Source organism: Podarcis vaucheri (genome assembly GCF_965113315.1).
Source record: "Podarcis vaucheri genome assembly, chromosome: 6".
Lineage (NCBI taxonomy): Eukaryota > Metazoa > Chordata > Lepidosauria > Squamata > Lacertidae > Podarcis > Podarcis vaucheri.
This window is the reverse complement of record NC_138764.1, coordinates 26,621,372-26,644,004: the sequence shown is the minus strand read 5'-3', so window position 1 is coordinate 26,644,004 and position 22,633 is coordinate 26,621,372. Positions and strand designations below refer to the sequence as shown.

The 22,633-nt window shown below is 44.3% G+C and overlaps 1 protein-coding gene and 1 long non-coding RNA gene across 15 annotated transcripts in view; one reads left to right on the top strand and one right to left on the bottom strand.

The window, feature by feature from the left end:
* NTNG1 (netrin G1) overlaps positions 1 to 22,633 on the top strand; it is a 229,726-nt gene that overhangs the window by 65,104 nt on the left and 141,989 nt on the right. The window lies entirely within an intron of this gene.
* Positions 1 to 22,633, bottom strand: part of LOC309535186 — a 65,064-nt gene that overhangs the window by 13,712 nt on the left and 28,719 nt on the right. For 2 of the 4 annotated variants that reach the window (XR_014221078.1, XR_014221081.1), the window contains exon 3: positions 10,309 to 10,516. The exons of the other annotated variants lie outside the window; for them this stretch is intronic. This is a non-coding gene — a long non-coding RNA (uncharacterized lncRNA). The remainder of the gene's footprint in view (positions 1 to 10,308; positions 10,517 to 22,633) is intronic. 4 annotated transcript variants of the gene reach the window in all.

Sequence of the window (22,633 nt, the reverse complement as noted above, 5' to 3'; positions counted from 1 at the left end):
CCCCACCCAGACAACTGGCTATGCCCTGAAAGCACCTTTAGTTTGGGTCACAGGTGGGCAACTTGCCGTCCAGAAGCCTTGCATGGGATGCCTGACATCTCCTGGTGCTGCTCCATTCTTCTAACCTTAGCAGAGTCCTTACCTTTGTTTCCCCACACATTAGAAGTAAAGTCTGAGATTCAAGCACATAGCTTCTGCAAAGTTCTGCATGACTCGGTGACCTGTGTAAGTAAACATGCACCAGTGGCCAATTGCCTAATGATATACCACACTGCTATGCCACTTCTGAATGCAGGCAAAGCAGCATGTGAATTATAAAACCTTGAAACAAGTTTCTGTTTCATATGGAGCCCTGCATTCACACCAGGGACAAAATTTCAGTTTTCCAGGCCATCCCCTTGAAAGCTAGGTCCAAGGTCTAGAAAGCATTTATGTTTATCATTTATTGGGCTGGCTAAGAGGATATGCATCTTTCCCCTCCATTTTCTAATCCCATGCTGAAGTAGTAAAACGAGTGGGATTGCATCCTATATTTCAAAATTTGTCATCCCTAATTCTAACATATCCCCAAACCAGATAAAATCCCAAACCATAGTTTTCCATCTTTGGAGAAAACATCAAAATCCTGCTTGCGGCAAAACTGTGAATGGAAGTTTCTCATCTTCACCACTCCCTAGAAGTGGGAAAGGGAAAAGGAATCATACATCCTTGAGGCAGCTAATATTTCAAACAGTCAACCATCTGAATCCAGCCGCTGCCTTGCCACACAAGAATACTGTGTCTGGATTTATCAAAATGCTCTATAGTATAGTTTCATTGCTTAACTTGCTGGCCATAAACAGCCCTGTCTGTATTGTAGTTTGATGGCACGTGACAAAGAGTAGGTGGAGCAGCAAACATAATTGAAGAAATTGGGGACATCATGCAAGATGGTGCTAACAAAAGCCCAATGACACCTAAAATAAATTGCCTGCATTTAAAAAATAGAGGCAATGTGTCTGGGGCATCTCTGAACAGTCTCGCCAACAGAGGGAGTTCCTTTATCACCTACTGCTGTGTAGACAAAAAAAAAAAAAGTGTGGGGGTGAAAGGATTATTAGTGAACCTTATCATTCTGAAGTCCAGCTACTGGAACAGTTCCTAGGAGGTGTTGGCAGAAAAGACATACAACAGCTCCTTCTTGTTTGCTGTTAAAAAAACTGGGCAGGAAATTTGCGGAGAGAAAGAAATATTTATGCATCATGCCAACAGCCCTGCTTTTCCCAGAGTACTTTCACATAAATTCAGAATGAAGCAGATTTCACGCACTTGATTCCAGCAATGGTGAATTCGTTTTCAAAATGGCCAAGTACTAGCCTTCACCAAACTGGGAGCCTCCTGTTGTTGAGGACTACGTCTCCCATCATCCATGATCATTGGGCCATGGTGGCTAAGGCTATTGGGAATTGTAGTACCAAACATCTGGAGGCCACAATGTTGGAGAAGGCTGGCAAATATTTATACAGGGCAATCCTGTGTGTGTCTGACTCCATGGTAAGTATTATAGTCACAGACTATGGTTTTTTTTAGCTCACTGATCACATTATTCTTTCGAAGGCTCACCCCCTTCATCATATCTGTTACTTCTGCTGCTGCAGATCACTGCCTTGTGATGGAAGTGGTAATGGAACATGACATATTGTAACTCTTTACTTTCCCTGGACGGGACAGAAGAAGGATGGGCACCTGGGGCTAGGCACGTCAACTGCTTTTGCAGTGGATCAAAGCGTATTAGAATGCAGTCCGTCACTTTGCTTCAACTTCACCTTTACAAATCGTCTGTGCACCTCAGCTCCATGTGTCAGGAAGCAAATCACATACCCTCAACTCAGCCAGTCTCATTGGGGTCACCTGTCATGTATCAACATTAGGCAGATCCTACGGCGATCTGTTGGGAGCTCCAACGTGTCACTTCGTTCTAGGAATAGCATTATAAATATTTGTGTCCACTGTAAACCAATGTTTAACATGGCACTGGACGGCCAAGGAACAGCAGCAGCAACACTATAAAAACGGCCTTGCTATTAGGCCACTTCGTTCCGCCTTCTGCTTCCAAGAGCAACCAGCTGTGGAAGCTCACAGGCTTTATCCTCAGCATCTACTGCTTATAAAAAAAAATCAGGTGATGTGACAAACCTGTGTCTGGATGGTCCTCAGACTGGAGGTAGGACTCAGATTATGGAATGATCTGCGGTGCAAAACATTCCTACACGAAGAAATCTATTGTAGAACAGGGAGAAGGCATAGCTTGAACTTTTTTCCCTGACCCTCCAGCATTCTGACAACTCATCTTCTGTTTGTGGGAATGGGATCTTGGAGACATAATGCCTCTGAACCTGTAGCTGTCGTGGCTAATAGATTGGTAAACCTGTCCTCCATCAATTTGCCCAATATTTTTTAAAGCCAGTAAGAACATTAAAATGGGAATTGAGATTCAGCTTTTTTTAAAGAGTCACTAAAAACATGGATGGGGCGGGGATGTGCATGTAAGCCACTGTGCACCCCAGTGTCTCCAAAATGTAAGTGGCAGTCCTTGGGGGTCTCACATTTCAGCGGTGTCCTATGCGACGGCAAAATTGTGTGCCCCCCTGCCTCTCGACTTCCATTCTACAAGATAGTTGCTGAATCCCCTGTGTGCCCAGTGTGACTAAACCAATGGCACTTCCCTAAAGCCGCCTCTGTTTGTGCAGACCTGGAGAGAGTTTCTAAGCACGTTCTATTGAATACACTTAAAAATCTTCCCATAATTGTAAGATAGGGAGGTGTCTAAGCATGTTCAGCTGAACCCCTAGAAACCCTCTTCAGATCCTCAGATTAGTTGCACGAAGATCTGAAGAGCCCAGCACCACCACATAACGGAGGCACAGTGTGGCAGGGCTTGCATATGTGCCCTGCACCCCAGCAAATTTGTATCCATTGCATGTTGAGAATACCTGCATAAGGTTTGAAACATCATCATACATAAGCAGCTTGCCTTATTTTCCTTTTTTGTTTCGTTTTGCATATTTCTCTGTACTCTCCAGACAAGGTTTTCAGTGGTGCAGGTCTTTCAACTGTTGGACCAAAGGTTTTCTTTATGCTTTCGTACATTTTGCGAGCATTGCAGCAGGTTGAATGCTCTGACACAGCTTTAGCTAATAGTCATTGGCACATTGTCTGGTAATCAGCTGGGCATCTGCAGGAGCTGGCTTCAGGCACCAGGCCTTTTGGCAGACCAACTCTGTGTTATAAAGATGTCTGCAAATGTGACATGAAGCCTGGCAACATTAACCCCGCCGTGTGGGAAGCTGTTGCAGACAACTGAAGTGCCTGGAGACAGGTTGTGTATTCACTGCAGCGACCAGAGGAGAAATGTCTACTGGGAATAGCACAGAGAGAAGGAACACCATGGTGCATCTGCACCAGCGAAACTAGACACCTTCATCTGCCCTGCCTGCACTGAAACATATCTCCCCCATATCGATCTCTACAGCCACAGCAGGTTCTGTAACTCTCCGATGCTTTGACTTTACCCACAATGGCACACTCAAGACAGACGGATGCCCACAAGATATGTGATAGTATTAAATGCTAATCTTGCATAGAGTTCCCTGATTTTATACCCAATTTGTTGGGGGGGGGTGTTTTTGCACATTTTATGAAACAATAAATAGCATTTGCAGCTTGAGGGCTTAAGTACATGTCCATGTTGTGTAGTGGAAGCAACATCAGAGGGTTGGCTTTTTTAAAGTTTTGTGTGTGGCAATGAGGTCCTCAATGTGTAGGGAGGAATGGCTTACCCTTCCTTGGGGAAAAAAATGTGTTTCTCCAGTGGCAAATGGGTGCCAAAGGGAGTCCAAGGTCTGTTCTTTTTCTTTAATATCTCTTGTTATTTATAGCATGCATGCCACGGTTATATAGGAAGAAGCTCGGGGTGACTCACTCCCTCTTTAATCCTCACAACAACCCTTTGAGGTAGATTAGTTTGAGTGACAGCAGCAAGCCACTAAGCTTCATAGTGGAATAGGGAATAGAAGCCAATCCAACAGCTATATTCACTGCTACTTTGTTAACAGTAGTTTCGAAGCTTATTAATTCCTGTGTTTCATAACTGTAAAATAAATGGCTGCTATTTTCAGACTTTCGACCTAATTAATTTAAGTCACTTTTGAAGCAAGCAACTGCTGTTCTTTTTCTTTTTTCTCAAGAAAAGTGTAAAAAGGGCCAGTGTGCGTGCGGTGCTTATGTCAAGACAATAAGTGTCCGTATGATGATGGGGGTGAAATGTGTTAAGGGAAGCAATGTGCGGAGAATTTCATTTGTTTCCTGCTTGGCAGGGGGTTGGACTCGATGGCCCTTGTGGTCTCTTCCAACTCTATGATTCTATGATTCATTTTAAAAACTAGTTGTCTGCCTTGGTGAGTATCATTTACAGGTGCACCTCTGGCCAAGAAGGAGAGTCCTTAGAGGAGAAATTATTGATCTGCATTGCCCTACGCTCTGGTGAACCTAGTAATGCATTGTATTCTGCGCTCTTACAGTGGGTAGAAGCCAGTTGCCGCCATGTTCTTTTACTTGTCAATCGTAATGGGTGAATCATTCTCCTTCCTCATCTTGGGTTGCATCTGACTTACTTATGTACGTGGGAATTTTTCATAATTTAAAAGTCAGGAAAGCGGATCATTTGCATGTGCCTCAATGCACATGCCATAGCTCCCAATGCTGGAGTTTCATTGTTGAAGTGAATGGAAAGGGGAGTAGTTGCACGCTAACAAGTTGAGCCCCTGGGTAAGAGCCGGGGTCTCAAATCTGAGCCCCTGCAGGGACTCTTCATGGGCAGCTTCAGAAAAAGAGAACACAAATTTAAGAACCACTTTTGGACTTCTGGATTGGAAAAAAAGATGGGTGCGTGGTGCCTGAGAAGAATTATGCCTGGCAGAATGATAAGCAGCGATAGAATAGGATATAGGTAGATATTATCCTGTAGTGCATGTTCTGATTAATTTGAAGGATTATTATATGTACAATTGGCAGGTGGTGAATTGGATTTTTTTTTCTTTTTTGCTTAACTTAGCTGTTTTTATTTTTGACTTCTAGAAGTCCTCTATCTTGGGTTGATGAGGACATGCACAGGTAGTAGGTGGATGATGAGGGGCTCTGTATGGGAGACAGGATAGAAAGGGCACCCCTCCCCCTCCCCGCCTTCCTCCCCCCCAACCCCTGGATGAGGGACTAGAGGTGGCGGTGGCGCTGAGAGGACGGGAAGGCCCTGGTGACGGCAGGGTTAAGCAAGGAGGGGCAAGTGCTCACCAGCTGGCTGTAGCCTAGCAAGAGGAGGAGAAGGAGAAGAAGCAGCGCCGTCGCTTCCACTGCAGCCACCCCAGACTCACCTCCCTGGGTACCGCCAGGGAGAATGACGACCTCCAGTCTGAGCTGCCACTGTGGAGATGGCCGACATGTCAGTCCGTCCATCCATCAGTTGGGGCAACACAAAATGTTAGGGGTCCACATACCCCTGCGTCCCCCCAGAAAGAAAGCACTGAGAAAGGGCCCCCCTGGGTGGGAGGCTGGGGGGGAAAACAGAAGTTCCTAGGTGAGACTTGGGAAGGTCAACTTTTTTGTATATGCATAAAGGATATGATACAATTTTGATAGAGGGTTTCTATATCTATTCCCCCCCCCTCTTCTATCTCTTGCCTTTTTTCTTTTTTTTCCCCTTATTTTGGCTTTTCTGTATCTTTTTCATTTTTGGATGAGTTTGGCTTTTATTGTCTCTTATGTTGAAAACTTTGAATAAAAATACTTAACAGGGAGAAAGAGAGAGAAGCACCTGAGTGCATAACATTGTTTTCCATTCCATGGCCAGCAGGAATACCTGCCTCTTTTGATGGGAGTCACTAGCCAGTAGCTGCCAGGTGCCCATCCTGTGGTGTGTTCATTCAGAGCAGATGTGGAGAACTTAAGGCAGCCTGAGGACCAAATGCAGCCTCTTTTTGGTTCTTATGAGATTCCCAGACTAGGCTCTCTCCCAAGCTATACCCTGCTCCACACTCGTGCTTTTGCCAGCTGGAATATGTCCTTTAACTGTGATAAAGTCTCTTGCTTGCCATGGAGGGGAGAGAGAGAGAGAGAGAAAGAGAGAGTGTGTGTAAAAGAGACAGAATGAAGAAACACCTGATTTTTGCCTAGCCCTAATTTAGAAGAATACTCAGGAACACACAACCCTTGCATTCAGTTTAGAGCTCTCACTCCTATATAAACTTGCAGAGATTGTAAAACCATATAATCTTGTTGTTCTTAATTAGAAATATATGTAAAAGATACGTATATTTATAGGGTTGAGAGCTGTCAGGATTAACTTAGAAATCCTCCAGTGCTGGGCATTTCTAAAAGGTTCGGGCTAGGAGGCTTGAGATCAATATTGTGATAATTTCAGCTTTGATTTTTATTTTTTATAATAACATACTTCTAGCCTTTCTATCTGTTGAGCAAAGGCCAACTAGTGTGTCAATAGCACCTGGAAAGGAAACATCAGTTAAAATGGTGTTATATCTCTTTTAAGAGTCCGTTATGGTCGGTTGGGAGCAGTGAGTTCGAAGAAGCTTGTAATAAGAATATAAGCAGAGCAGTTCAAATGCTGCTTAAACCAACAGAGTTTCTGTAGGGCCAAGGGTTTTTCCTCTTCTTTTGTTCAAAATGATTTCAACTTCTCTCTCTTTGTAGATTGAATCTGTAACTTTTCTTTTTAGAAACAATCTGTTCTGTAACCCTACACACACATACAAATCCTGAACCATCCATCACATGTGCTAAGGAACCATTCATTTACCTTACGGCACAAACAGCATTTCTATTCCTGTTTCCAGAGAAATCCCACACAGCAGTCCACACTTCATTGTGATTCATCAAAAGAATATTTATTTTGGCCTCAAGACAAACCAAATGAAGGCAAAGTCATTTAATAACCCCAAATGATCACAAAAAAACTCATGTGTAGCTGTTACGATATCCAGGGCCACATATCAGCTACCTCACTTGGTGTTGGGGTAAGTATGGATGTTCCTAACACAACACACTATGTATTGATTCAAATCCCCATTCAAACACTTCATTGTTAGAGATGAGGTCCAAGGATTTGTATCTGTATAAATGCCTCTTACGGTAATTCTTCCACCACTGGCTTAAGCCCACCAGACTGTTCTTCTGAGTGGTAGTGAGTTATGTGTAAAGACCAAAAATTATGAGAGGAGGTTAACCTCTCTCAGGCGGTACTCAAACAGGCTTTCCCCTCAACATATTGTCTTGAAGACTCTAGCTTTAGGTTTTATAGTGTTCTGTCTGTCTGAAAGTCCAGTAGAGTTTCACTAGCTTATATGCAGATGAGGCAATGTCTGTGCTCCTCTCCAGCACCTGAGACTCTCAAAAGGTGGGCTCACTGGGCCTCCTCAACTCTCAGTCCACAACCATAGATTACTGAGCAGTCTCTCAGCATGGTAGGGACTAGAGCTGTGGCAATATAATTCATGTAGATTAGGGTTTGGGGAAAGGACCCTGATGGCACACCGGATCTTAAGGGTCCCCATCCCCTGCAGGCTACTTCTACAGGCGGACGAGGGCAGTGTGACAGAAAAAGGCACCAAATTCAGACAGCACCAAGTCGTGGAGGCTCAAAGCCTCCATGACTGATATAATGTGCAGGAAAAGGTGGGCATGGTTTGCCCAAAACGGCCCTGTGAGTTTATTATGCCTGCAGACTAGAGGTTTGCCATCACTGATATACATTTCTGCCCCACATATCACTGCAACAGTTAAAATATGCAGTATCATATAAAACAATAAAAACGTGTGCAGAAAATTACAAGCCTACACAAATCTGGAGTGGAGTCCCTAAGACGGTTGGATGGCTCCATGTGCAGCTCCATGTGCAGCTCCTGCATCCAAGCTGGTGCCAAATGTATTGCTCTGCTTTCCTTAGGACCACATCAGCGAAGCCAAGAGCGGGGTCTTGTTATCTGGGCAGTCCAGGACCTCCATACACCCTGCCCAGGCTTGTGTATCATTGAGGTCAGTTCCGTGCTGGTAATGCCACAATTTGACTCCACTCCCAGAGGTACCCTCCATTGTGTCTCAAGACAGATGACTGCCAACAACAGATCAAGGAAACCACTACTCCCCACTGAGGCCTTTACCTTTATGCTCTCTTGCTCCCTCCCTCCATCTCTGCCTCTCTCTTCTGCTTTCTTCCTCCTACTTTCCCAGCTACCTGACCAGTTCTCAGGGGCCCCAACCTATAAGGCTTTCATCTCTTTTAGAGGGGGGTTATCAGCCCAGGATTGTACAGGCTCATAGGCACCCCAGGGTTCTCTAAGCAGGAAATTTGACGATAAACATGATCAAATACAATAAAGCCGAGTGCTGAGTTCTGTGGCAATAAGGCAGTCTTGTTATTTCAACTGAGGAGGGAAGCCACCCTATTTCTGCATAACATCAGCAATTCTAATTGTGGTGCTTGACATTCAGGGCTAATCCACCAGTTCGAAAGCTTATTAACAATGGCAATGAGAACATTGGTAGCAATAGGGGAGGTCAGAAATCGTCTGGGGTAATGCTTGTTAAAAAAATCAGAGATAAAATTATGGGTAGAGTCGGAATGAGGGCTTGGCATGAAATCCACAGGTACAGAATCAATAATATGCCAGAGAACAATGAATCTTGCCTACAGATGCAGATAGTCCCAGCAGCAGAGCTCCCTCAGCAGATAAAGAAGCCCTTTATATATATTTTTAAACCCTTCTTTTATTTCTTCCCCGGCTGTGTGGATTCTCTTCCCCATGGAATCAGAAATAGAATTAGCAGCTGAAAATAATAAATGCCAACCACAAAGTAAGAAGGAAGAAGTAGTTTAGATTTTGCTCCTAGCTCAAAAACAAAGAGATGGTGGTCAAATTAGCTCTGTTATCGACTATGCTTTAGTTTCCTCTTAGAGACCAAGGGAAAATAATATTTTGCTACCTTTACAAACTGAGCTAAATACATACAGATGAACAGCTAAGGTGGCAGAAAGCATTAATCTCCATATAGGTACCAGGTCGCTAGAACAAACAATAGCGGAGTGCTGTTGCCTTTGTGCCAGTTGTGAGGTTCTCAGAGCCAAATTGTACATTCGGCAGTTATTTACATAATGTTAACCCAGCACCGGCTTCTCTACCCAAAAGCATCCCTGCAAAATAATATGCAAGGGGAAATAGCAGGGGTTTAAGCAGTTCCCTCTCCATAATGGGTGCAACAGCAAGGATGCCTCTCCGTCTCTCCCACTCATTGGTGCCGCCTTGAGCTGAAGATTGGGGGTGCGCCCACGCGCCTGTGACGTCTGGAGGAGGCCTTGCCCAGCACCATGCAGCCTCAATGGCTACTCTGATCCATTAAAACAGGGGTAGTCAATATGGTGTCCACTTTCTGGTATTGGACTCCGAATTAGCCTCACATCAGTCCCAGCCAGTGTGGGCAATGGTAAGGGATGGTAGGAAAGTAAACCAGATTGATGGATAGTCACAGGAATTGGTTTAGTTGCTGAAGTCAGGGATCCTGGTAGCAACGTATGCAGTCTTTCAACAGTAATGTCAAACTTTTAACACTGTAATGTGCTATATAGATAATGAACTAATAACTTCATTTCCCATGGCCAAGATAGGGACCCATATGATGGGGAAGAGGAAAAGCTATTTATTTCATATTCTCATCCCTGTGATGTCTTTGTGAGGCTGAGAAAAACGTTCTTTCATTATTTATTCAGCAATTCAGCTTATGAACTAGATGTATTCCACTGAGGATAGCCTGTGGAGGATTTTGGAACAGGTCAGTCTAGGTGGCACTATCATATTATGGCAATAATTATAATTGCTTTCTGGACGACATTTCAACTATTGTTTAAATCCAGGCTCTGTGTGTGTGTGTATTCACATCAGTTTTGACAAAAAAAAGAGAAAATATTTCACTGTTGCTACAACATTCCAAGCAGCCTTTAAAAAAAAAATCTCACTGTATAATCAAGAACCATCCCCAGGAAAATTTAGTAAATTAAGGTTGACATTGGTCTGTCACAAGCAAACATTAATGAACACCATGGAGGATTGCTTGTCTCTCTGTTCATTGTCTTTCTGTAATTTATATCCAATATCCCAGAGATTATGCAGAATATATATGTGTGTATTTGTTGTAGCTGCACAATTGGACAAACCAAATAGGATTTTATAAATTGGTGGAAGTAAGAAGTGGAAAATAAATGTGTACCGTATGCTTCCTTGGGATGAATATTTGAACCATGATAATATGTGGTTTCTCAAATGGCGTAAGGTTTTCCTCCAGTGCTCCGAGTTGATTGGTCTCGCTGAATACAAATGCTTCCAGATGACTGTATAGTGTTAGCGCCAGCTGATATGATGCATTCTGACATGTCATAATCTGCTTCATGACAACACGGATGCCTCACTGAGCAAACCTTAAAACCCAAAAATTATATTTATGTAAAGCGATATAAGGAACCTATCAAACTTTCACTATATCCATGAGTCTTTCTTTCTTTCTTTCTTTCTTTCTTTCTTTCTTTCTTTCTTTCTTTCTTTCTTTCTTTCTTTAAAAAGGGAGGAAAATACTTGTTGCAAGAGGGAGAGAGAACTTGTGGCCCTGCAGATGCCATTGGACTCTTAACTCCCATAAGCTCTAGCCAGCATGGCCAGTTGTCAAGTTGTCAGAGTGATGGGAAATGTGGTACAACCACATTTGGAGGAGCCTGTGGTCCCAACCTATACAGACCAGTTTGATTTGAGATGGCCACCATTGTGACTCTAGCACACTATGAAAAATGCAGCATTTAAATAGCTAAAATAAGTTTCTGTTGAATCGACCTCCCTTGAAGCCAGGTTAGTTAACAAACCAATAACAATGGATGCAAACAATGTGTCAAAATGTGCTTGCCCTTGGTGGAGGTCAGCTGTTCATCTCTGGCTGAGCAGCTGTCTTCTTGGTGCACGTAATGCAATCAGGAAGCACAACCCGATCAGATCACACCCAGAAAAGCACACCGCATTTCTGCTCACACTGTGTCCTCCAAGTTTGGGTAGCTTTGCACATCTCAGAGAGTGCACTGTAAGTCACATGCATTCAGTAAGAGCTCCAGAAAAGTAGGCTGTTAGCATTGCTTTTGCGCCACATCCATTAAAAATATCGGGACTGCGCCACCCTCTGCTGTGTATAACTGTGAACATCACTGTTCTTTACAAGACTTGCAATGCAATGCATTTTGCTGTTCACACTTGGTACCCTGGATTCACATATATAAGAAGAGAGCTGAAAAGGTCCCATGGAGCTTCTGTTGCCAAATTGCCCTGGCGATCCCAGAGGAAAAGATCTAGGAGGAATACTATGGACTGTAGCAGGGGCAGAGGGCTGAAAAGAATCCATGGCCACTGCCTTGCTTGCTAAGGAGGAACCTGGAAGCTGGGATCTGTAACCAACAAAGGAGGAAAAGGTGGGGGGGGGAGAGAGAGAGAGATGCAGATAACATAAAGAGAGAAAAAAGGGTGTCCCTGCCCATTTTTAGTTGTAGCTTCACTCACCATCAGCTCTGGCTCCATGCATGCTGGTTCCAATGCCTAATTCACTGTCCCTGTGTTTTGACAGCCCTGCACTGGAAAAGAAAGGTCTGCACTGCAGCTCTGCAGGGTTGTACAAGTCTCAGAATTATCTAGAGATGCCAGGTGTTGAAACCGGAATAGTCTGTATGCAAAGCATTTGCTCTGCTACTGGGATATGGCAGGGATGTTGGGTAGCTCAGTTGGTTAGAGCATGGTGCTGATAATGCCAAGGTTGCAAGTTTTATCGCAGTAAGGGACAGCTGCACTTTTCTGCATTGCAGGGGGTTGCACTAGATGATCCTCAAGGTCCTTTCTGACTCTACAATTCAGTGATTCAGTGGTTCAATGGCCCTTCCCCAGACAGATGCTGCTCCATGTGGGAATCTATTTTTGTGAAGCAGACCCTATGTAGCTGTAGAAGTTACGCATACGGTGTGTGTGTGTATATATATATATATATATATATTTGCTTTCGTAGATTTTCACGGGTACAGGAATGCAGGTTTTGGTGTCTTCGGGTGTCTTCCCGTGTAAGAGTCGGGGTGTCTGTGCGACGTTTCGACGAGGTCTCACTCGTCATCTTCAGGCTGGTGCTTTCGGCTTCTTGTTACTGGAACAGAGCAGAGTCTGGTGTTTGAGTTCCTATAAATACTGTTGAGGGGTGTGGTGTATAGCCTCCAACGTTCTGGGCAAAGAGGAAGTTCCTAGATTAGTGTGCCTTTTCTTCTTTTGTTCCTTAATTACTTGAGGGATATCTTGGGTGATTTCATGAGTGATATTCAGAATATCACTGGGTGGGTCATTAAGTGTAGATTAGTTGCTAAAGCTTTCGTGTCTTGACCTCTTGAGCTTGTGAAGAGTTTTTCTGAGAAGATGGCTGTGCTGCATTTAGTTGTGCTCTGGCTTGGCTTCGTGTATAGGGGCGAGCTATGGTTTTGTGCCTTGTGCCAGCCAGATCTGTGTAGGGATTGCAGGGGGGTGCAGCATCCGGAGGTGCCACTATAGTTTGGCTACTGGATGGAGTCTGTAATATGTCTGTGGAGAGGGTCTGGGTTTGGGTCTGGTGTGGTTGATTGGTGACGGCGTTCTGTGTGCCTCTGGTTCTGGTGTCGGTTTTTGTGGGGAGGGCTAATTTCCAGATGTCTGGCAGGCGGGACGTGTCGTCACGCTTGTTCATGTTGTGAGGGTGTTTCTCTATCTCGATGGCTTCCATGATTATTCTCTTGTGGTGATGTTCCATGTTAAAGAGCAATTTGGAATCTGCAAAATTAATTTCATGTCCTGTTTCTTTCATGTGTTGGAAAAGAGAGGAAGTTTTTTCTTCTTTTTTGACGGCATTCTTGTGTTCTGCGATACGTGCATTTATTCGTCTGTTTGTTTGTCCAATGTACGTGGCTGGGCAGACTTTGCAGGGTATTTCATAGACCCCTTGGTTTTCCAGCTGGATTTTGTCTTTTGGGTTTTTGAGGATATTGGCTATTTTTTGGTTGGTGCAGAAGGCTGTTTTGATATTGTGTTTATGGAGGATTTTGCTGATTTTGTCTGTAGTGCCCTTGATATAAGGAAGGAGGGCCATGCCATTGTTTTCTTCTGTGTCTTGGTTTTTGGGGGGTGTTTCTTTTTGGATTAGAAATCACCCAAGATATCCCTCAAGTAATTAAGGAACAAAAGAAGAAAAGGCACACTAATCTAGGAACTTCCTCTTTGCCCAGAACGTTGGAGGCTATACACCACACCCCTCAACAGTATTTATAGGAACTCAAACACCAGACTCTGCTCTGTTCCAGTAACAAGAAGCCGAAAGCACCAGCCTGAAGATGACGAGTGAGACCTCGTCGAAACGTCGCACAGACACCCCGACTCTTACACGGGAAGACACCCGAAGACACCAAAACCTGCATTCCTGTACCCGTGAAAATCTACGAAAGCAAATATATATATATATATATACACACACACACACACTTTTCACCATTTGGGGGAGTGAGTGGCTGCTGCGATGAAAATACACCCATTCATTCCACAGCTGGGCCTCCATTTACTTCTGAGCACATTAAAAAGGCATGGCTTTCAAAGAGCAGGTTATTATTTCTGGAACTGCTAAGCAACAAGCATATGGTAAGCAAGGACTGCATTAAGAATAGCAGCATTGCTCTAAAGAAGAGAACTTGGGCACTTCAATTCCACTTCAGCAGTTCAAGGCTGTTCAAGGTTCTATGAGGTGGTACTGTTAAATGCAGCTGCACAATCTGAAGAGACCAAAGAACCAGTCAGAGGATGAAGATAGTCTTGGAAATAGCCAGGTGAAGGGCACAATATCTGCACACAATCTAGGGAAACATGTTAACACCCAGAGCAGACAGAAATCAAAAGGTTCTCTAGCTGCGTCTCTCTGTATCTGTCTCCATCTCTCTCTCTCTCTCTCTCTCTCTCTCTCTCTCTCTCTCTCTCTCTCACACACACACACACACACACACACACACAGCAGAAACCAGGCCTATGTGATGCAGGGAAGTAAGGCCTCAGGACAGCTTACTAAAATGCAAATTAAAAGCAAACAAGCTCTTAGCAATCACTCAATTCCCTCAGTGTTTGCAACCCATCTTGCTGGTTGCAAAAAGCAGGAAGAATTCCGCATCACACAGAGAGATCCTCGAGGGTCAGAATTAAGATTTACTTGCATAACAGCACAAGTTCTAAACTCACCAAGCCAAAAACAGCTCACCAGCTGTGAGTACCACTCTGTCAGAGCTCAATACGCATGAGGTGGAATTGTGCATGGACCTGGAACTGCCCTGGCCTTGGTGCCACCTTGTCCCACCCTATCCTGATGAGTGCAGCACCACTAGTAAGTGTACACCACTGCCACTTCGGCTCCTCATGAGCCACCACTGTATCTGAGTAGGAATGGAAAACATGAAGCACTGTGCTTCCATTTCCCCATTCATTCAGATTTGTGCAACTTGCCTGTTGTGTAGTATACAGACTGCACACTCATTGAATATTAAAGGTAAAGGTACCCCTGCCCGAACGGGCCAGTCTTGACAGACTCTGGGGTTTGTGCGCCCATCTCACTCTATTGGCCGGGGGCCAGCGCTGTCTGGAGACACTTCCGGGTCATGTGGCCAGCGTGACAAAGCTGCATCTGGCGAGCCAGCGCAGCACACGGAACGCCGTTTACCTTCTCGCTGGTAAGCGGTACCTATTTATCTACTTGCACCCGGGGGTGCTTTCGAACTGCTAGGTTGGCAGGCGCTGGGACCGAGCAGCGGGAGCGCACCCCGCCGCGGGGATTCGAACCGCCGACCTTTCAATCGGCAAGCCCTAGGCGCTGAATAATTATGCAGGTGAATAGCTCAACTATTTGTGTACACAGATTGTACGCTCATTGAATGTAACATTCAAGGGAAATGCCTGATGCTGCTCTTCTTTTGCAAACATCTTCCAGTATAAATATCTCCTAAAATAAATATAGACATCTGGAATGTGAATTCACTGCCAGGGGCAGGTGCTTACATTTTCATTTGACCTTTCACCCATCTTCTTCACCCATGTAGCAGGTTGCAGGCTATAGCACACTTTGGGCAAGCTTTGTGGTATAGCTCCTTAAACACAGAGATGTCCAGATCTTACACAAACATTTGCTGGACTATATTATGTCACTAAACTAGCTTTGAATCAGATTTTACACATCTGAAATATGCCCTGTCTGAACTTAGATGCTTTTAGGCTGTAGCATGCAATTATGTCATCGTCAAACATTAGAATCTAGAGATTTCTGACCAGTTGCAGACATTGAGAAAGTTCAGCTGGATGTCTGAAATGAGCTTAATTTTATGAATCCAGCGGAAAGTTCAGACACTTTAGGTGTTTACTATCATTTGGAGATTCAGGAGATATGAGTCTGCTATGCAACTGTAAACCTATCTCACTTTAGATTCATCCCCTAAAATCTTCCAGTGACTTTACTCTTACATCAGGAAATGTTTTTGAGGTCTGTTCTATATTTCTTGTATCCAAACTATAACACCAGACAGCAGCATTTCTTCCTTATTCTTTTTTTAAAAGGTTTTTGAGATTTGATTGCTCAGAATTTATTTTTAGCTCCATAGAATCTTGACCCACTTGACCTTGATGGTCTTTGCACTTTGCAAAAATCCCCCCACCAATCCTCTGGAGGGATTTAGCCAGGTATCTATTATGGCATGTAATCTGTGATATAGCTTCCCAGTGTTCATGCTCCTGAAAGGTTAAGTCCCCACCCTGCATCTTTCTTCCTGATTATTTTTTTTAAAGGTCCACATGGTATTAGCAGTCTTACATACAGGGATAAAATGTTTTTGAGAAAGCAACTGCTTTAATCAAGTTCAGAGCTACAGAATATGCTGCGGAAGGATCCTTGCAGTAGGAAGCAAGAGGATAAATATTTCAACCAGAAGAGCTGCAAAGTCACAACAACTGCAAACACCAATATAAGCTCAGTCATGATGTTGTATTTGCTTTCACTAGGCAAGGGGCCATTAGTGTGATGGGCAGTGTGCATCTCTGAGTGTGTAAGGAAGAACAGTGTATATGCAAGGATCACATACTGTACCACCATCTGATGCACTGTGCAACTAGATGCAGGCAGGCAGGCAGGCCCTTGCATCTAAGAGGCTTAGTTTGGTCAGAATCAAATATACACTTTGAGAGTTTTAATGCCAAATACAATACTTCTGGTAAATGAGCTAGAAAATTTGTGTTCTGGACTTTTTAGACTTGACTACTCATGTACTATCTGAAACCAAAGGGGCCCAATTGCTTGCTGGATGTGAAAAATATTGGCGTTATTTTCCATCTCTCCTCCCCCCATTATTGCTCTACCACCTCCACTCCGACCTTTCCATGCATCCTCCCTGATTGGTTCAGTGTTGTACAGCAGCACTGTGCTGTGCGCCTGTCACGGAGCTGGAAACATTGGTCGGTGCCTGGGTAGCCGCAGCCTCTTGTACAGCAACTGTGCTAGCATGGAGTCCTCTTGGTCAGGTGGCGCTGATGTAGCAGTCATTGAACGCAACCCTAATAACCTATTTGCTGGTGTACTGGCTCGTAAGGTTAGAACGATAAATCCATATCGCACTCACTGAGAAACAGGGCTTAATTTGAGTAAATATGGATTTAACTGGAACGTGTGAGGACTCAGCACTAAAGCATATGAAGCAATAAGGTGTCAGTTGAGCCAAAGGGCAGGAACATAGCTTGGTGGTAGAGCACATGCTTTGCATGCATAACATCCCAGGTTCACTCTCTGACGTCTTCAGGTGGAAGGTAGGAAACACTCCTGTCTGGAACCCTGAAGAACCACTACAGATGTCTTGGGCTAAAGCTTCAATATTCTCTCACCCCTTTTGTCATGCATGCTTGGGCAGACAGAAGTACCAGGTTGGAGGAAGACTGGTGTAGACAAGTGCCTGGCTAGATGTTCTGCTGATGCATCAGGCAGCTATCTGTGTTTCTAAGCAAAGCAGCTAAGACATTTAATACAAAAATAATAATAACATGGTCTCTAAAAATGGGGAAAGGGTTTCTTCTTGACTAGGTAATCACTGCCCTCCCATGCCACACATCTGAGATTAGGGCATGAGGGTTTGGGTCAGGGTCAGGGTCAGGGGTGTGTTTGTATACTTTCCAGGAACATTGGGTTTTTAACGAATTAGCATGTCCTGGAAAGGAAATAAAACTTCCCCTGAAATCCATTTGGCTTGCCTCTCAGGAAATGTGTTTAGTATTTGGGTGGCAGTAAAGCAGAATGAAAAGGATCTTTGTTAAAAGGATTGATTACATATTTTAATGCCCTTGTGATAATCCTCCTTAATGCTCCTAATGCTGAAATGAATGCAAGGGGGGAGAAAAGCCATTCCCTTACTTGTCAAAACAAAGCACATTTTCTCTGCTAGTGACATCTAACAGACTCGAGCATAAGCAACTGGAGCTAATTATCTTGTGACCAGCAGGCAGTCTCGAACAGATCTTTGCCAAAGACTTCCAAGAAGCAGCACTTCAGCTGGACCAAATGGGGGCGGGAGGGGGGGCGGCAGCATGCCTTAAAAAAAAAAAAAAACCTATCTAAAATATTTTCAAATAATTGAACAGAAAGCCTCTAAATACTTTCCCAACTATTAGCAAGGAAAATGGGGGGATTTTGTTTTCGCCCTTCTGCATCACAGTGTTCTAAGTGTGTTTTCCCCCCACAGCACCTCTGGGAGTGATTCAGGCTGCTATTAATTAGCACATTGCCTCTCACAGCATTACAATTTTATTATTTTTGCCTCGTCACACTTTGGAAAGTCAGCAATATAGCCAAACGTTTTGGCAGACTGCAAAGATTTCATTTCATTTTTAGTTTAATTGAGCTGCTTTCAAGCTAAATGTGTGTGTTTGTGTGTGCACGTGTCTGCACCTATACATATGCATGTATGTACACACATACACGCATGCACTGCGGAGGTTAAGTTCAGCTGCACAGCAGAGAATGAAATCATCCTACAGCACCATAGTGTGGAGCCACAGGCTCCTGACTGCACCAACAAGGGCTATGGCTTTCCTTTTGTGCCTTTAACAGCACCTTGATCTACAGCAACCAAGCAGGAAAAGCTTTCAATGGCATGAAGATGCATAGTCCCCTAATGATGGGGCACCACAGTACCTTCAGACACCATACTAGTGCCCGCGAAGACCCTTGCAATTTACTTGGTCCAGTATATCTGAAGGAGCATCTCCACCCCCATCGTTCTACCCGGACACTGAGGTCCAGCGCCAGGGGCCTTCTGGTGGTTCCCTTACTGCGAGAAGCCAAGTTACAGGGAACCAGGCAGAGGGCCTTCTCAGTAGTGGCACCCGCCCAGATGTCAAAGAGAACAACTACTACCAGACTTTTAGAAGACATCTGAAGGCAGCCTGTTTAGGGAAGCTTTTAATGTTTGATGCATTACTGTATTTTAATATTTTGTTGGAAGCTGCCCAGAGTGGCTGGGGAAGCCCAGCCAGATGGGCGGGGTATAAATAATAAATTATCATCATTATTATTATTACTTATTTTTAATTAAGAAGGGGTTTTGTTTTTACTTTTGTGGGTGGGGCTGTTTGGTTGGAGGTGGCCTGCTTTTTTGTCTTTTGGGGAAGGTAAGTTTTGCCTGTTGTTTTTAAGGGGAGAGGTTCTAAACATTGCCATAATGCTTTGAAATGGCCCCATTTGCACTATATACATTTAACGCAGAGGAAACCATGGCTTCTCAAAGTGGACTGAAATGCCCTCCCAACTTACTGAGTCCCCAAACTGGGATGCATGTAATTCTGCCTGTGCTCCTGCGCAAGATCACGGAGCCCCAAACACACGCCTTTTTCACGGCTGTGCTCACACAATGCCCAAAAATGCATGTTTTGGAAGTACCGTGCAGGATCGCAGCCTCACCCCAAATGCATTTTCAGGGGAGAGCATTTTTTCAGGGTGACATCCCTCCATGAAATTGCACAAAATCATGGCACCCAAAATGACCACCATGCTCTCCTACGAGAAAACGGGATATCCCCTTTTTTTCTGGGATACCTGTGGGTATGGCATGGCAGTGCTTTTAAATGTATAGTGTAGATGGGCCGTATAGACAGTGTTACTATATCAGTGTGTCATGATTATACATGCACGCGAGTAGCGCTGTGGTCTAAACCACTGAGCCTTGGGCTTGCTGATCAGAATGTTGGTGGTTCAAATCCCCGCAATGGGGTAAGCTCCGATTGCTTGGTCCCTGCTCCTGCCAACCTAGCAGTTCGAAAGCACGTCAAAGTGCAAGTAGATAAATAGGTACCGCTCCGGCGGGAAGGTAAATGACGTTTCCGTGTGCTGCTCTGGTTCGCCAGAAGCAGCTTAGTCATGCTGGCCACATGACCCAGAAGCTGTACGCCGGCTCCCTCGGCCAATAAAGCGAGATGAGCGCCGCAACTCCAGAGTCGTCCGTGACTGGACCTAACAGTCAGGGGTCCCTTTACCTTTACCTTTTTGTTAAAGAAAATGAGGTGCCAGTACTCATATAATGATAAAAGTGGTGTGGGTGCCAGCACAAAATGGCTTGTTACAGGAAAGTCCTCACTGTACATAAACATAGTAAACATTTTGCAGAAAGACACACATGCCCGATTCTTTCCCCCACAGCAATGCCTAGGATCAGTTTAAGTTCTCTCCCCACTGAAGTTCGGAACATCTCTTTTATTGGGTTTGCACTGGGATTCCTGCCTGCCTTCTCCTGCCTAAGACTACTGTCACCCTCTCATTCGTTCCTCCTCCATAATCATCAAATTGTTAACCTCTATAACATCATTTAGCTCAATGAAACCAAACAGAACACTCTGATTGATTGATTTTGCTTTATCAGTAGCCGTTTAGGCAGGAAGCTCATTTGGAGTGATTTGCTTACACAACAGTTTCAGTAATGTTTTGCTACTTGAAATGATTGTGAGGAATGGATCCAGGCAAAGGACAAAGCTGTTGTTCAAATGAGCCTGGCTCAGCTTGCACCAGAACTGGATTTCCAACTCATACAGTAGACGCTAGGGTTGCGAATGTGATCCGTACGGGATGCACATTCACAACCCTCAGGGTTCGCAACCCACGTCTGTGCACGTGCGGGTTGCGATTCGGCGCTTCTGCGCATGCGCGACCGCCAAAACCCGAAAGTAACCTGTTCCAGTACTTCCAGGTTTTGGCGGTCCGCAACCCGAAAAAAATGCAACCTGAAGCATCTGTAACCCGAGGTATGACTGTACTTCTCTTTCTCTTTTTTCTTTTTCTTTCTCTCTCTCTCTCTCACTCACTCACACACACACAGCACATACATTTCAGAGTGAACCACAAAACCATTTGGTTCCATCCAAAATAGATCTGCTGCTTCAGGCCTAGCCATGATCTGGTTCCTGCATTCCCTGATTGTGTTGTACAAGTAATGCAAGGACTGGGCAGGTGTGGTTCAGCACCAAGCACTGTTAGTCACCTGCTAATGGCTGGGGAATTAAAAATGCCAGCTCCCATTGTGACCACCACTGCTGCCACTGTCACCAGCTAAGCCTGCTAGAATGCAGTGGGGTGGGGGCACTATGCCCAGGCCTTTAGACCCTGTCATGGCCTTCACTAAAAATGGCCACCACCTCATGGCCACAACAACACCGAATTGTCTGCCCAGTGATAAATTATTGTGTTTCTTGTGTAATTGTGCTTCTGCACATGCAGCACACAGACACGCATGCATAGCCCTGGGCATGGAGCATCTGTGTCCTGGTATGCAATTAGTACATTTCTGAGTTTGGGGCATGGGTTAGAAGACACCAATTTCTGCCTGAGCTGAGCGCCATTCTCTCCCTACCCTTCCTTCTCATCCTTTCTATCTGTGTTCTGCCCACTCATCTAGCCCTGTTGACCGCCTTTTCAACTTTGTTCTGAATCTTACTCGAGTTATGGTAGGTGGAAGGTCATATCCAGCAGCTAGGTTCCTGGGGATTCAGCTCACCTGTTCAAAGACCACTCTGAAAGGCCAGCCAATTTCCTCCTAATCAAGTAGTTAATATTCTTTAGCAGCTCCTGCCTGCTTTGCTGCAAGGGAACAGGCAGTGCTTTAAGGAGACACAGCAGTATCCAATCTAGGTTATCCATTCAACTTCCTAAAACCTGCTGTCTGGTAGCATCTAGGGACCCTTGTGTAGTGTTGGAGTAGCTTTAGTTTTCAATATAAAGAATCACAACAGATCCACAATCGGAGTTTCTTGGCTGTGCTTTAGGAGACCAAAGGCAGCTGTCAGAGCAGCTTAATATAAATGTATGTAACTTGCTGTTCAGTAGCTTTGATTTTCTACATTCTGATATCCCTGACCTCCAGATAAAGTAGTTGTGTGTTTTGGGTGAGTGGGGGGGGGGGTTTCCACAGGAAAAACTAGCATGCAAGTTAATAGTTACTCAGGCAAGCCAGGTGTTGACAAACTTTGAAGCTGCCTAATTTCAAGTCATGGTGTGATTTGTATAATCCTGACCTCTTTATGTAAAGTTCACATTTACATGTATTCAAAATCTATAAATCCCAATAGAGTTGAAAACATGTAGTGTTTTCATTTGATTGGGGGGCAGGGGGGACCACTGAATATATTAAACTGATTTTTCAATGGCTAGCTGAGCATGCTATCAATTTTACTTGTAATATTTGTTGTTGTTTTTAAATCCTCTGCATTTCATTGAATGTGTAAGATGTGTAAAAAAAAAAATGTTACTGAGCATGCATGGGAGGAAATGATAAAACAAGGGCATGAGCCAGCCAAAGGGAAGCACAGTTAATTACATTGTAAGCCATAAAAGTGGCTGGATTGTGTTGTGATGGTTTTAGACATGTTCTTTGAATGTTTTCCAGCATATTTCTGTACTTTAGCATATACTAGGTATGGGCATGCCTCCCCCCCCCCCAATTTTCCTTGTATCCAACAAAAAATTGTACCTGTTTGATTCATTCTGTGTTCACTTCCCTCTGTGCTTTGGGTTCTGAGCTGCTTTGTATAATGCAAACTTATGTGTTCCCTATAATGGGGAAGTTAAAAGCAGCTACAACTGCTACCCCTTTTGGCCAAAGTGGATTAAATTTAAAAGCACAGAGTAAATTATGCCTGCCAAATTGCCGAAAACAGGTCTAGAGATTTTCTTTTGGTGGGGGTAAAAGAGATTCAACTTTTGTAGATCCTTTGTGCTTAATACAAGGAATAAGCTGCCCAGTTTGGCATCAGCAAGCGGAGAAAAAGAGGGGGGACTTTTTTGTGCAAAGAGGGCAGGAGCCTGGAGCAACAACGATATCATATGTTTGTGGGATGGGGATCAGTAGCCTGATCTCCACATTCAGGTTCAGGAGAACATAGCTGACTTCTGTGGTAAGCTTGAAGTAGAAGGCATGCATGGTCAGACATAGAATTTAAGAGACATA